The sequence below is a fragment of the Procambarus clarkii genome, chromosome 38 (assembly GCF_040958095.1).
Source record: "Procambarus clarkii isolate CNS0578487 chromosome 38, FALCON_Pclarkii_2.0, whole genome shotgun sequence".
Classification (NCBI taxonomy): Eukaryota; Metazoa; Arthropoda; class Malacostraca; order Decapoda; family Cambaridae; genus Procambarus; species Procambarus clarkii.
The window spans coordinates 15,582,508-15,594,211 of record NC_091187.1 but is presented as its reverse complement, the minus strand read 5'-3'; the positions used below and the strand labels follow the sequence as shown (position 1 = coordinate 15,594,211).

Sequence of the window (11,704 nt, the reverse complement as noted above, 5' to 3'; positions counted from 1 at the left end):
GGCCAATTAATTCTACTTAATCCGGGGAACATAGGATTAAGGACTTATCCGAAATGCAATGTGTGCTAGTGGCTGTACAAGAATGTAGCAATTCTTGTACTGTATATGTAAATAAAAAATAAATAAATTTATCTATACTGTATGTGTTGTATCTAATAGCCAGAACACATTACTTGGCCTAGTATGCAAGGTCTGATTTAGTTAACAGCCTGAATGATTTTTTATATCATTTGGTTACCCCATGCAATGCTTGCGATGTAGACTTTCTCTTCTCAATAGAGGCCACTCTGGCCTGAAACAAATCACAAGTTCATACAGTCTAAGGATATAGTACAAGTCTACAGTAGAAACTACCAATTTACTTAGTTTAGTTTAGTTCATTTATTATGCACCCCATGCCCATCTTGTGGGCGGTAGTGGAAAGGGTTACAGAGGCACATAATGGGCTCAGGGACTGAACCCCACAAACTAGCAATTTACTTGGGTGAACTTTTTACACATAACAGCTATTTACACACTTTAAAGTTAATAACATTGGCACTTGTCACTGAAGCTAGATGCTACCAAGTTAAACCGGTCAAGCTTATACTTAAACTCAACAACTTTACAGTATCTAGTAAATCTAGTGCATCAAAGTTAAACTAGTCACATACTTAATTTCCATAAAAATTAGGAACATTGGTACACTATCAAATCAAATCAAATGTTTATTCAGGTAAAAGTACAGCGCATACATACAAGATGTTACAAAAATAATGTTAGATTTCTCGAAAGAGCTAGTATATACAATGCCTAAAACCACTAATATGCACAGTGTTTCAGGCAAGGTGTGGGAAAAAACAATTAGACTAAAACTTAATACTAAATGAGATCAAAGCATACATTGAATTGAAAAAGGGAAAAAGGTGGGGGGGGGGAAAACATGGTGGAAATCAGCAATTATACAAGTTGGTCAACAAACAGTATTGTTTGAAAATAGCAAGACATGGGTTGACATTTAGGGGGCAAGGTAGGTTAAATGGAGTTTATTAGGTAGTACTTAATTTTTATCTTAAACAAGTTGAACTGTTAACTGTTCTCAGTTAAATGTTTCCCTTAAACTAGATGGCCGTTGAAGTACATCTAAGTTCATCTAGTTAAGGTGTATGCAATGTGATGTTATCCAACTTTAAAAGCCTTACTACAAATCAAGGGACCCAGAATGTAGAATGACCTTCCCAACCATGTTAAAGACTGTACCTCTCTCAACCAGTTTAAGATAAAAACGAAGCACTACCTAATAAATTCCCTGTAACCTACCTTACCCCCTTATTGTCAACCCATGTCTGTTTTCTTAAACAATGCTGTTTGTCGACCTAATTGTATTTGTGCTGCTTTTTCAGCCATGTTCCCCCCTTTCTTATTTTTATTTTTATTTGTTCTCAATGCATTTTAAACTTTAAACTCAATTAGTATTAAGTTTTAGTCTTTAATGTTTTTCCCTGCCCGAAACGCTTTGCGTAATAGTGGCTTTAGGCATTGTGTGTACTAGCTCTATCTATAAATCCATCAACTTTGTATCTTACCTTGTATGTATGTACCTTACCTGAATAAAAAAAAAATTAATTTAATTTAATTTAAATTTAATTTAATTAAGGACTATCAAAATCAGTCTCTAAACACTTAACAACCTTTAAGTATCCACATACAGATGATGAGTAACAATAACATGGCTGAAGATATAATAACCAAATCACACATCAGAAATATGAAGAAAAGACAACATTTCCGTGCATCGTGGACCATTATCAAGTTGACACACAACTTGATAATGATCCAGGACGGACCGAAATGTCGTTGTCATTTCTTCATCTTCCTGTGTGTGGTTTGGTCATTGTCAGTGCTGAAAAATGTCAATGTAATTGAAAAAGATAGTCCCAAATGGCTTGACAAAACACTAAGTCCCCACAAAGACAAATATAACATTAGTTTAAATCACGAAATTGTACAAGTCACTTTAAAGGATATACATTGATAACATAATGACACAGATCACAATAAATCAAGAATCTTACCTTACTCCTACATGAAACGCTTATAAAATTAGCCGAGCTTCTCAGTGCTCAATACTACACCACCAAAACCTCCCATAGACTCTTTCGGCCGCCCCATAGGTAACTTAGGGGCATTACAACTGTGAATAATACTTCCTACTCTCTCGGGGTACTCATAATAATCTAAATATCACATTCTGCAGTACTCACTGTACTGGAGCATACAGACATTCATTAACTATAATAATAATAAACTATAATAATTCATTACTACACCTGGAGTAACCAGTCACCTTGGTTGTATGTCCTAAATCATGACTGACATACTGTACACACTCACTGGCTAGTACTCATACATCTCTCAACAGTTTGACAAGGCACCCAAAATGTATCGGTATATCAACCTTTAAATATTTAATGGTCCACCGTACCGTTAATGTGAAATTTAACAAAATATAAACTCATAGATGTCAACCCACAAAGTCACACTAAATTTCAAAAAGACCTACAACATTTTATTTGGAAACAAATCATCAAACCAAATTCACCATCAGATAGACAATGTCAACATTAATAGTAAAATTGAGGGAAAAGTTACATAGTCTATAAAAAGACAAGAGACTTAACTTCAGTACCCACATACAAAAAACCGAGAATTTCTAGAAATTAATGATTTATACTAAAAAAAATTGTTCCTAACAGTGGAGAAATTCTGGGGTGCCTAATTACCCCAAGATACAGAAAAATACTGTATCATGTAAAAGGAAACATATAAGTAAGTCTTCAGGATTCTTAATTGTAGCCTGAAGAAAAATCTGAGCCACTTACTCAAAGAAGGGGCATTTCCATGGAAATACAGTGCAAGGGGTACAAAATATTTTTGTTCACAAAAACAACTTTAAAGGAATAGTGGTAAAATGTTTTTGGAAAAAAAAAATATTTTATATTTAATTTGACAAAAATATCCTTATTCTTTCTGTATATCTATGGCAAATAACTTCAACATAAAGGCCACAGCAGTTTGTAACAGTCTTTGCAAAATGATAATTTACCAGCTTAAAGGTTATAAACTATGGGCTTAAAAAAACTAATTACGGTAATATAAAAATATTAGAATACATACTGTCTTTTATTCTTAATAAACATATTAACAATTATAATAATCCAGGACATCCAGGCTCATTAGTCACATCAAATCACTTTGACTGCCCCTTCCGAACTTGTGTGAGCAATCTCAAGTGCTTGCAATGAATCTTCCAGCTTGTAGTGATGAGTGGCTTAACATATACCTTTCCTGAAGCAATCATATCTAGTACTGATGGATAAATGAAATAAAAGTTATTGCTCTTTGAATTATTATAAATACTAAACAATTTCTTTCAATATTAGCCTGAAAAGTAACAGTTGCATTTTCTCAATTATTGATGGATAACCATAACTATTGCATATTGTTAAATTATTGTTAAAAAAAAACAGTCAATTTGACAATCTTAATCGAGGGCCAAAATTTAATAAATGATTAATTACAAAAATTTAGTCTAAAACTTCAGGAATGTATAATACTTGTGCATTATAACCATGAGTGGCAATACATATAAAATATTTAATGTGAAATTTTCCAAAAGCATGGCAAATCTAGGCTAACTTTCAAAATTAAAATCTCAACTTAAAAAAAAATTGTTTATTCATACTGTTGGTCACTTTTTTTTTTTAAGATTGACTGAAAATATTTTGAAAAAGAAGTTTGAACATGTACAATTTGCTCAAATATAAATAAAATATCAGGAAACAAACAAGAATTTTTTTTTTAAAACTATGTACATTTACTATTAAATACCTCATAAACTTGTATTAGAGAAATACATGTGAAATGAAAATCAATTGCAAAAAAATCATCTTGGAGGTTCTCAACCTGTGCTACAAATGCCACTTAGAGGTTCTTGGCCTGTACTACAAATGCCACTTAAAGTATATATATATACTGTATATATATATATAGATTTTTTTTTTTGGGGGGGGGAATACTCAGTATTTCTTGAAAGTTTGGTGGGTTGTATAAAGCCTTTTTATAGAAAAACATCCAATACTACATAAGGTATGGACCATCCCACAGAACAGCATTTCTCAACCAGGATTTGGTTGATAACTTGTGATTAACAAATATTTAGGCATCAGACCTGAAAAAACAATTGAATAATGCCCATGTCTTGCTATTTTTAAACAATACTGTTTGTTCTCCAACTTGTACAATTGATGATTTCTGCCATGTTCCTCCCTATTTTTATTTGTATTCCTTTTTTCAACACAATTTATACCTAATCCCAATTCCTACTAAGTTTTAGTCTAAGTGGTTTCCCCCCCCCCCCCACACCTTGCCCGAAACTCTATGCGTATTAGTGGCTTTAGGTATTGTATGTACAGTACTAGCTCTATCTATAGATCCAACATTATGTTTGTAAATCATCTATGTATGCACTTTTCCTGAATAAAAATTTGTATTTGTATTTGTACTGTATAATAATAAAAGCACATTTTTTTAACCTTTTATTACTATAGGAAATCATAATGTGAACTACTATATCATTCACACAACTATATACAGCACTACACTGCTCCATCAGACTAAGTGTACAGTGCACCTCAGGAAGTTTCACAAAAGCTTCTGTACCCTGATTACAGACTACTTTAACCCAGCCTTGTCTCTTACCGTATCTTGAGCATCATTCACACTTGTACTCTGCTTCCTCACACATTCATCATAACCACCCCGACCTTCCATCCATTTTGGGGTAGGAGGACATTCCCTTCCTCCTACCCCAAAATTCACACTAAAACACTCATCAGTTTATCATCATCTATTTGGTCAACATACTTCTTAGATTATTTAATTCTACTGCTTCTAACTTGAGTTTTCAAGTTGAAACCATATCATCTCAGAGCAGAATACAATGGCTGGCACTACTACTACTCTATGCCAAATTCAGCCACATCTACTCCAATGCTCCTTTTTGTTTCCTTCCCTAGATCACCTACCTAAAATCCGCTTGAGACAAGACAAAGCATCTCGGAGTTTTACCTGATCAATCACTTTCACCACATTACTATTCACATTTATTTCAAGCGCAGAATTTTCTTTACTTCACTACCATAACTTTGCTCTTGCCCACACTAACTCTTTAACGGTTTCTCTCACACCTTATCAAACCTAAGACTAGCCTACATAACAGTTTCACACTCTGCATACATTAAAATTTAGGATAACACATTTAACCATTCTTATCTTGACCACAACCATGTATATATTTAATGACAAAGGTAACATCATACAACCCAGGCATATGCCTACATTTAGTATCAAACTAATTACATGTTATAGTATTAATTTTACACATACACTACTTAGAAGCTTTACACTTATTTATTTATTTATTCATTTATTTATTTATATACAAGAAGGTACATTGGAGGTTAAGAGAGTACATAGAAATGAAGTTGATTTTACATTCCTGTAAAGCCACTACTGTACCACACATAGCGTTTCGACCAAGTACGCTACTTGCTGTACTTGGCAAGTACGGCAAGTACTTGCTTGCCATACAAGTTAAGTACAGACTGTTAAGTACACAGTACTTAATGCAGAAAACTCCTTATATGCTCATCAGTCCTTAAATGTCCTCCATTAACTTGATCATATACATTTTTAACTCCATAAATGCATGTACACCTCACACTCACACACATGTATTCTCTACAAGCTGTCACAATGAAGATACAGTATCTGATGTGCATATCCTCTTTCAAAATGCCCACCATGCCATACTTGATTAACTAATACCTCTATGTAATTCTTATGCTCACAAAATTATCCCTTATTTCTACAACAGCAGAACAATCGAAGCTCTTTTCCCTGCTTATAATTTGAGCTTTGGGTAAAAAAAAATTTAAATCTTGTGATACTATCTGATAATCTGAACTTATATACAATGAAAGGAAAGTGACGTTGATAAAGGTCCAAGACATCTTCACTTTCCTTTCATACATATGGGATGGGATGGGTTGTGTCATTTATTTTCAGCCACATTATTGTGACATTCTCTGCATAAATGAACTTACCTAAGGAGGAAATGACCTTGATTTCCACCTCATTCACCTGTGATGGAAACCAACATTAAGAGAAATACAAAACTCACTGTACCACAATAAAAAGTATACTATATAAAACCACTCGTATATGCTTTTTTTTTTTTTAGGGAGGGAGTTGAAGGGATTTAAATATCCCTTTTTATTCAATAAAATCAACATGGTACTGATTTATCGCTAATACACTTCACTGAATGTTATACACTGCAAATGATCTGTCCAAGTAAGCTTACCAATTATCATATCGACAAAATACTCCGTATGTCAACTTCTCGGGCAGCAGCATTGAATATGGGAATTTTCACTTCTGCAGGGCTCATACCTACTAACACAATCATACCACCAGAGTTTGTAGCTGCAAAAATAAAAGATATGAAGTTATGACAACATTTAACAAACATATTAGACCACAAGATCTGCATAACAATAAAAACATTAAGCCTGCTCAACATTATTCTCAATTAGAGTTTAAACTGCTAAAATTTGTTTTTGTTTTTTGTCAAAAAATACATGCCCCCATACCTGCATTGTAATACCTTACTATCTTCACACATTTAATCACCAAAGACAAAGGGTGATAAGATGAATGATCTTCCTTATGTATTATTTTTTCCCTGCATATATTTCTGTTTCTCTAGCTATAGAATTCAGCTGTATAGTATTTAGTGCAAAGTCATACATTCTTAAAATAATAGCCAGAGTTATGCTACATCTTCATGATTAGGACAATTAAACAAAAATTATATAGCAAATTATATACTATCACATTATATTATGTTGATAGTACACAGGCTGGAATACCAAGATTACCAAGGATACCAGGAATACCAAGATTTTCCCATGGTGTAGTGGTTGAGACATTCGCCCAGTGTTTCTCAAGCACTTTGTCCTGGGTTCATATCCTGGCCAGGGAGGTTTTACTGGGTGTCAATCCTTAACTGTAGCCTCTGTTTACCTAACAGTAAAATGGATACTTGGTTATTAAACAATTTGGCAGGGTCGTATTCCGGGGAATGTAGGATTAAGGACTTGCCCAAAATACTACGCATGCTAGTGGCTGTACAAGAATGTAATGTATAAATAATAATAATAATAATAATAATAATAATACTGTAATTGTATTTTTCCTTCCTACACTAAATTGTCATATGGCATATATTTTCAAGCAGTCATAAATAAATCACTATGATCCAATGTTTCCATATATAAAATTGGAAGATTTTAAAATATTGAATCTTCACATCATATTAGAGCAGTAGCATACTTACAAAAACACTGAGGCGAATTCTTGACTCGGCACAGTTACACTCAATTATAATATCTGGCATTTCACCCATTTCCTCCTTGATTTGTTGTGCCAGCATTTCAGCATTACCTGCAAGAATATCCGGACATGCAATTCGGAAAAAGCCAAGCTCACAGCCCAATACCCAGAGCAAGAACCTGACAATATAGCCAGGAATTGAAAGACCAGGGTTGCCAACAAATCAGGAGGCCCGCTGCCAGCTAAAAGCACTGACAAGATGTACATGCTCTTGGAGGGAGCAGCACCCCCAGAAGCCTCCAGGAATACTGAAATCATTGGAGACAGCATGGGGTAAGCCTACCAGATGTGCTCTCCAGAGCAGAGGCTAGTAGCAGCCCACCAGGGCAGGAAGAATACTGCCTTGCATGAACAGACATAGAGACAGCCTCCACTGCAAAAGGGCAGAACCCAGTGTGGAAGTGGATAGAGACAGTAAAACACCCAACTGAAAATGTAAACAAGACAAAAACAATAGTGAGAGAAACTTTTCACCTGGACTGTCATTCAGACAGGCAGGATGCCTAGAACAAGGGAAGCATCTCTGCTAAGCAAACACGGAACCCAAACCATTAACACCCAAAAAACGAAAGGCACATGAAACCACAAGCAAAAACAATCCCCTAAGCAATAAATGCAGAGCCCCAACATGCACAAGGAGCAGGCTGAGTGTGATCATAGTACAAACAAATACTATAGCTAAATACTACACACCCCATCAACAGGCCTGACACTGGAGAAACAAGTTCCATGTATTACCAAAAGTAAGGTAATTCAATAGGAGTCGGGTAATGGAGGAGGAACACTAACCCTTCAGAGCAGGTATCTCTGAAGGGACAAGGTGAACATGAGCCGACTTCCGAGGAAGTTAACCCTGGCCCACAGTTGAAGAGAAATACAAAGCTGGGTTGACACAATGAGTGCCAAATACAACCTTGAAGTTGAAAGGACACAATAACAAAGTAATGGCCCCTGGCAGAACAACTGTTCCAGGAATAGCACACACAAGCTAAATTGTAGTACAAGATAGTGTTTCGGTTGCCCGAAACGCTATGCGTACTAGTGGCTTTAGGTATTGTATGTACTAGCTCTTATCTATAAATCAATCAGAATGTTTGTAACTGCATCTATGTATGTACTTTTCCTAAATAAAATATTATTATTATTATTATTATAAAGGATGGACTCCATCACAGGGCTTATGCCCTGTATGCTATTACCAGATAAGAGAGCAAAGAGGCAGACTGACTGAAACCTCAGGTTACTTGAGCTGCCCGATAGTGGCAGACACAACAGTCAGGATGTTTATGTTGTGGCAGTAATCATTTGCCTTATTCCTTCTATGCAGCAAATTTTCTTGAAGCAGTTGTTCATTATTTTTTCTGGTAGGTTATTGGCTGACCACTGATCCTAAAGCTCCCCTTTCCTTGTAGAAAGCCAGATTCAGGTGCTGGCTTTCAATAGGTAAGGGTGAGTCTTGAAGGCCTTGAAGGCACCTTCCTAAGACATGGTAGCTACTGAAGAGGGCTCTCCCAAAAACGGTAGTTTCTAGGGGTACAGTATATACAAAGTACAGTACAGTACAGTATATACAAAGTCCTTTTAGTACAGTACAGTATATACAAAGACCTTTTAGTACAGTACATATATCAATTCAAGTTACCCTTTTATTTACAGACTGTTTCTACCTTCAAGTGAAGAAAAAGATAACTAAAAGGTATCACTAAAAAGTGATACCTGATTGTTCAGTCCAAAATAGGTATACTCTATATGAAAAACTGTGACTTCCAGAGGAGGTATAGAGGAACTGAAGATGATGGAGGAGGAAGTGATATATTATGACACTTTTATTTCAGCAGTTTTGTAAGTCGATCAAGGGATAGAGGTCAACTAAAGTATGCATTCTCTAAACACAGCTGTAACAACATATGACTCTATATATACAGTATATTAAAAAGATATATATATACAGTATATTAAAAAGATATAGATATACAGTATATTAAAAAATGAACAATCAAAGTTAGAAAATTAAAATTTTTATTTATTTATTTATATACAAGAAGGTACATTGTGCTTATTAGAGTACAGAGACTTGAAGTTTCACATTCTTGTAAAGCCACTAGCACGCATAACATTTTGGGCAGGAAAATGGCAGTAATACACATGACTGAAGCATTGTATAGTGACCATTATATTTGAATGAGCTTTCAAAATTAGCCATTTTAAAACCAATGGCAACAAGTTACATTGTATAGTACAGTTGATACATAGGCACTTTGCTTATTCTAAAAAATATGTTTCAAGTAAGTATTCTCTGTAAATACTTACCAATTAAAGAAATTTCATTGCCAGCAGCTGCAGGGTTTTCTGAACATAGTGATTCTACAGATAACTTGAACCTAATCCCTTTCCACACGATGAAACTAACTTTCTAGCCGAAATACTGACATTGTAATACTAATTATTCGTCAAATTACACAATGCAAACTAATTGTTCATCACCTGCAGTGCACACTGTGGATGCCCCTATTGCTTTAGCTGTGGGTAAACTAACAAGACCAATTGGTCCTGTACAACACACTAAAACAGATGAGCAAAGGGTGACTTCAGTATGCCAGCAAGCATGAACTGCAACACTGATAATAATAAAATAAAGAGGGAAAGCGCCAAGTCATTACGACTATATAGCACTGGGAAGGGGTCAGGATAAGGATTTGGGATGGGACGGCGGGAAGGAATGGTGTCCAACCACTTGGACGGTTGGGGATTGAACGCCGACCTGCATGAAGCGAGACCGTCGCTCTACCGTCCAAGATTACCAAGATTACACTCTACCGTCGCTTCTACCGTCTAGAAGTGCCCCTTCCTCCAAACTTACATGATCAGGAAGTCTGTAAAGAAATGTTACATATAAATATATTGTCCAGAATATTTGCACAAAACATTTGTCGGCCATTTCTACTACTTTAAATGGGGAATCTATATATGAGACTAATAATTTTCCCTTTTTATCACATTCAAATATCACTTCTTAATAAACAACATATCATACGTAAGTTTGCAATGGCATGAAAGAGATAATGTGTTAGAAGTAATGTGAAACTCAAATCATGGTTCAGGACATACAAATTACACACTGCCATTTCTATATGAAGATAAACAAGAACTAGAAGATAAGAATCAACTAATTTTACTGAGATTAGTGAAAGGATCAACTAATATTATAAGTCATTTGATGTAATCCATTTTGTTCTCAAGCGCAATAGCAGTGTCCTAATCTCGTATACTCTTTGTCAAACTCTACAATAGCATAAAAAATAAATACATGTAAGAATAATGCCATCAACCCATTCACAAATCTTGTAAAAACCACCCAATTCTTGGACTTGTACAGCAAACCCTATCCCATCCAATTCCTTGGCATCTGAATCCATGAGATATTAAACTGTACTCAGAACAAGTAGTTGCAGTGAGAGTTATCAAAGTGGATATTATGGAAGGCCTCTCTCAAATTATTGGGTCAATGAGTTTAAATAAATGTGTAATAATATGCACATGAAATAGACATTTGCAGACTGCCCAATACTTGATGTACAGCTTTTATGTACAGTACAGTACTGTTAATACAGTAGGATAATTATTTTGGTACTATGTTGGCAAAGAATAATAAATGACCATGGAAATAGAATGATAAGTACACACTATTACTACTATAGCCACACCTCCAGCATGACCTTTGTCAAAGTTTCACATCACCTCCAAAATAAAGCACTGTAATTATTTTTATGCTTCTAACAAGACCAATTCATCAAGGGATTAAGAGAATAGTACATGCATAATAAAAGAAGGCAAATAGAAAAAATAAATAAATAATAAAATAAATAAAAAAGCAATGACTTCGACTATCTGCTAAATACAGTTTGCGTGGCATTGCCACTGTTTCCGAGTCTCATCATACAATGGTCCAGGCTCCTGATAGGTAATGGATGGATCTCAGAGGTATGGAATGTTAGGCCAAGACTTAGCCTAGTATACCAGCAGAGCAGAGATAAACTTGTGGAGCTCCCAAGGGGATCCTTCCTAGAAATTAGAAATTTACTTGTAACAAAAATCAACTGCATGCTTATAGTATCTGCACAGATTTCCATGGACAGGTTGAGTAGCACAGAACAGAATATCTAGGCACAAATTGTATCTGGCCTTTTTTTCAGAAATCACACATCCG

General features: G+C 35.1%; 1 long non-coding RNA gene across 1 annotated transcript; it reads right to left on the bottom strand.

Moving 5' to 3' along the window:
- Positions 1 to 366: 366 nt before the first annotated feature.
- On the bottom strand, positions 367 to 7,268 carry LOC138372389 (uncharacterized). The gene is made up of 2 exons (XR_011230823.1): positions 6,407 to 7,268; positions 367 to 3,348 (listed from the first exon to the last, which is right to left on the bottom strand). It is a non-coding gene; the product is annotated as an uncharacterized lncRNA (long non-coding RNA).
- Positions 7,269 to 11,704: the final 4,436 nt, after the last annotated feature.